The sequence below is a fragment of the Prionailurus bengalensis genome, chromosome E1 (genome assembly GCF_016509475.1).
Source record: "Prionailurus bengalensis isolate Pbe53 chromosome E1, Fcat_Pben_1.1_paternal_pri, whole genome shotgun sequence".
NCBI classification, from domain to species: Eukaryota; Metazoa; Chordata; class Mammalia; order Carnivora; family Felidae; genus Prionailurus; species Prionailurus bengalensis.
The window spans coordinates 50,262-55,025 of NC_057347.1; the positions used below are offsets into that span (position 1 = coordinate 50,262).

General features: G+C 43.9%; 1 long non-coding RNA gene across 1 annotated transcript; it reads left to right on the forward strand.

The window, feature by feature from the left end:
- Positions 1 to 205: 205 nt before the first annotated feature.
- Positions 206 to 3,999, forward strand: LOC122484764. Its single transcript, XR_006297701.1, has 2 exons — positions 206 to 257; positions 1,630 to 3,999. It is a non-coding gene; the product is annotated as an uncharacterized LOC122484764 (long non-coding RNA).
- The last annotated feature ends 765 nt before the right edge of the window (positions 4,000 to 4,764 follow it).

Below are 4,764 nucleotides of genomic sequence, written 5' to 3' on the forward strand. Positions count from 1 at the left end.
AGATTTTGGATACTAACCCTTTATCTGTCATTTGCAAATACCTTCTCCCATTCCGTCAGTTGCCTTTTAGTTCTGTTGATTGTTTCCTTTGTAGTGCAGAAGCTTTTTATCTTGATGAGGTCCCAATTGTTCATTTTTGCTCTTATTTCCCTTGCCTTCAGAGACGTGTGGAGCAAGAAATTGCTGTGGCTGAGGTCAAAGAAGTTGTTGCCTGTTTTCTCCTCTACAGTTTTGATGGTTTCCTGTCTCACATTTAGGTATTTCATTCATTTTGAGTTTATTTTTGTGTATGGTGTAAGAAGGTGGTCCAGTTTCATTCTTCTGCATGTTGCTGTCCAGTCTCTTCACTACATTCTCACAGACCATGGGCCATGACCAGGGGCAGGTGGGAAATTCAAGAAAAGTTAGTTTATGCAAAACTCAGAGATGGGTAGGGAGAGAAAGCTGAACTGATCTATAAGATGCAGCCCAGGTAGAGGAGGAAAATTCTAATAAAGACGACCAAGAAATTTCCTCCTTTGTAGTCTCAAAAGAAACAGAATAGATTCTATTTTGACTAGAGTTATTCATGGGGGATGAGTCTGCCTCAGTACAAGGGTTATTCCAGACTAGTGGGGCTTTCCAGATCCAGCTCTATGAATCTGGTGCCTGCCAATCTAAAGAAGTCTACTTATTTCTATGGGTGTTCCCTGTCTCTCTCCCCTGGGGGGTACAGATTTTGATGTTTTAAAAATGTGTATGTATTTTGAGAGAAAGAGGAACCATGCAAGTGGTGAAGGGACAGAGAGAGAGGGAGAGAAAAGAGTCCCAAGCACGCTCTGAGCTGTCAGTGAAAAGCCCAATACGGGGCTCAATCTCACAAACCATGAGATCATGACCTGAGCCAAAATCGAGAACCACACACTTAACTGTTGAGCCACGCAGGTGTCCTACAGGTTTGCCTTTTCATGAGTAAGTGAAACATTCACACTGGGATCCAGGTATATCTTTATATTCAAAAAATCCTACAGACATTTGGAAACTTTTTCCTTTGGGTAATTCAACACTCTGCACATAGATGGCTAAAGAAAGGACAAACTCCTTCACTTCCTGATCAGGTTGCTCCTAGTGATTTACTTATTGTACATGTCCCAGCAGGGTGCAGCTAGTTTCTGCTGGGCTTCTCAGAACTCCCATCAATGAGGTGGGACAGAGTACCTAGGGGCAGCCTCCAAAACCACAAAGAATGGGCTGACCAGAAGTTCTTAAAAGCCAACAAACCAGGAAGCACAGAGCACAAAGGACATTTCACTTCTTAACCCTCTCGTACAAACACCAATGCTTCAGATACCACTGTTCCCAGGGCTACCAAACTTCACAAATATGAACAGTGTGCTGATAGGAAAACAAATCACATCTAAGATGGACCCTAAACTTACATGGCTTGAATCAGGATCTTGACAGGGCTTCCAGGAGCCAATCTAATGTGCATAGATGCTATTAAATAAGAGTTTGTGACATTTTTTAAAACAATTTTAATGAGATATAATTCACATATCATATAAGCCCCTATTGAAGACTAAGATCTCAGAGGCTTTTAGTATCTTCATAAATCCTTCCTTCTTGACATTATGAATATACTCTTTTCAGGTTTCCATCCTGTCAATGCTGATCTTTTTGGTCCAAGAAGCACAGACTAGACCCAGAACAGGATGTGGACAGCTGTGGCCACAACTACTTCAGGCTGGTGGAGAAACCTGCCCTGTGGTCCTCAGTCTTCAGGAAGAACTGAAGTTCTTCTGAAGTTCCCATCAAGAACCCCATGAAAAAACTGTTGTTTAACCACAGTGTGAATGAACTCAATACGAAGGAAGAATCTACCGATGTCCCATGATTACTCACATTTGGGTTTGAGTAACTGGGACAAAAGAGCATGAGTAGACAGACAAAACAGCTTCTGTACCTTCATGTCCTGGTTGTATCAGGCGGCACAGGGGCACCAGGGAGGAGGTGGGGTGGGAATGCAGTGGGGTGGGAATTGGAGTTGGAGGTGGTGTTTCAGTAAGGGTGAGATTGGGGAGGGGGTGTGTCAGGAGAAGAAGGAGGTGAGGGACAGTACCAAGATTAGATCAAGTACTAGAGTAGAGGGAGGGGGGGTTCAGACAGGTTAGTTGGTCAGCGGGTCAATAAATCACTAGGTGAGCAGGACACAAGTAGCAGCTGGAGCAGAGGAGGATCCATCTATGTTCAAGCCTTCAACTCTCTGAGCATTGCTTTAACAGCCTGTAACCTTTATACTCTCTCTCTCTCTCTCTCTCTCGCCCAATCAGCTCCCTTCACCCCTGGTAGATCAACACAGACACCCAGCGTGACTTTATTTTTTAAAAAGCCACTTCTCACCTACCACATCACCACATGCCATCCCAACGACTGCTGCTCTCTGGAATACTGGCAGACCTTCTGGTTTCTGGTCCCTCCCAACCCAGGTCCCTTTCCCCTCTTCTCGGAGCTCTCTCCTTCCTTTCAGAACTCCAATGAAATACATAAGCAGAATGAGAGTTTTCAACCCTCTCTAAATAACTCAAAGAAGACATAACATCCATAAGATATAGATCTTGCTAGTAACCATCTGAAATCCCACGGCGATATCCATATATGTGTTCACATCTACATATAACACTGTGGAGGACACATTAACTTTAGGCACATAGGATACTGATACAAAAACTCATACTACTTATCTTGGCCATACGTGAAATTTCAATATATTCCAGAGGAATGAAACACACAGAGCATCTTTTGGTAATATAATGTGCTAGAAATCACTGCTAAAAAGCTAACTAGAAATTCCCATATGTTTAGTAATTGAGAAGTCCCTCTATAAATATGAATAAAGAAATCCCAAAGAAAAAGAGCTATATTTGACTGAATGAGCATGATAAAATTATAATCAAATATGTCTCCAGACCTGGAATATCCTGAAATATTGGTGTGAGAAGGCTGTCTGGTCCCCAAATCATCTCTAATTGGCCTAGACCTTTTAATATCTCAAATAGTGGTCGATCTCTCACTTGTCTATGTGACCCTCCTACCCATTAGGTTGGACTTTACATTATGAACCCCACAGGGGGAATAATCCAAGCTGACTCTCATGGCATTTCCTGGGATCTGTAGGAATGAGAGCATTTTAAGATAAATAGTTCATCAGCTTATCTCTTGGAGGCCCTGGGACAACACCCATATTGTTAGCAGCACCAGGTGTGCTGGGCAGGGAGGGCCTAGCAGGTGGCCAGGGTCACCCCAATTATAAATGGAGCAGGGATCAGGGAAAGAAACAGCAGTGAACAGAGATTGGGGGCCTTGAACAGGTGAGATCATTCATGGAGGTAAGGTAGTGTCCCCAAAGCCAGTATCAGCTTCCCATCTGGAGAGCCCTTTGTGGACCCTGGGGGCAGGGCCAGGAGCTTAGAGTTTGAGATCCAGTGTGCTGCTTACCAGCTGTGTGACCCTGGGCTGTGTTCTTTCGGTAAAATGGTGTCCTTCCGTGTCCATGCCTGTGTCCATAACTGTGCTATGGACAGGAGGAAGCCACGTCCTAAGCACCTTTGCATATTAGTGTCACCATCTCTATGTGATGCAGGGTCATCGAGCCCAATGGTCATGAATGAATTCTTGAGACATTTTATGGTGCAAAAAGGTGTTTTAATTATACCACAGGGACAGGACCCATTGGCAGAAAGAGTTGTACTTGGAAGGTAAGGAATGACTGATTGTATACTTTTAAGTTTGGGGGATGGGGAAAGTAGAGATAACCTAAGTCTCTAAAGGGATTTGTGCATGTTAGAGAAGAGTCACGGGATCCTGGAGTTCAGGCTGTTGTGAAGCCAGTTGCTTTCAGTCTCTAGAAAAACATCAACATTAAGGCAGCCATGAGCACTTTGAGCAGGGTCACGCTCTGCATGTCTCAGGGATTTATCAGTGAGCTGCAAGTTATGAGAAAATATAATTTCGATTATGGTTCTCTTGTCTTTGTTCTCCTCATTCCCCCGCCCCCGAATAATTTTTTAAGTTTATTATTTTGAGAGAAAGACAGAGTGAGCAGGGGAGGGGCAAAGAGAGTGGGAGAGAGAGAATCCCAAGCAGCATCCACTCTCATATTGCTGAGCCCGATGCAGGGTTGAACTCACACCATGAGATCATGGCCCGAGCTGAAATCAAGAACGAGAGCCTTAACTGAGCCACCAAGGTGCCCCCTGCTCCCTGAACAATTCTGACCTTTAAATCTTTAAGACTGTTGAAGGCAGGTGGAAGTCTTCATCTTCTGTAGCATCTTGCTGCTGAATAGAGACCTACAGATGTCCCTACCTAATGGGTCAACATTGATTAGTCAGGAGTGTACAGGGGAGTTAGGAAAAGTGGAGGCAGCCAAGTCTGCTGTGGACATCAAAGAAATATCTCTGTGAATGGTAAGGACCATCTGTCAACCTGAAGTTATTGTAGTGATGGAGTCTTGGCACCAAGCACAGAAACTCTGGAAAAGGCAACATATAAGAATGAGAAGTCCAACAAAGAGACCCTTAATAGTTGACCATAGTCCTCCTGCGAACCAGGAACTTAACCAGTCCTTGAAAGAGAGGGAAGAATTTTGTGGAGCCTTAATTTGAGTATACGTGTCCGGTGGTAACCCTGTCTTATTTTTGTGATAATATGGAGTACATACCTACAACCCTGCTTTAATGAAGCATAGGTGCCTCCTTGGGCTGCAGTCAGGATATCAAGCTCCAT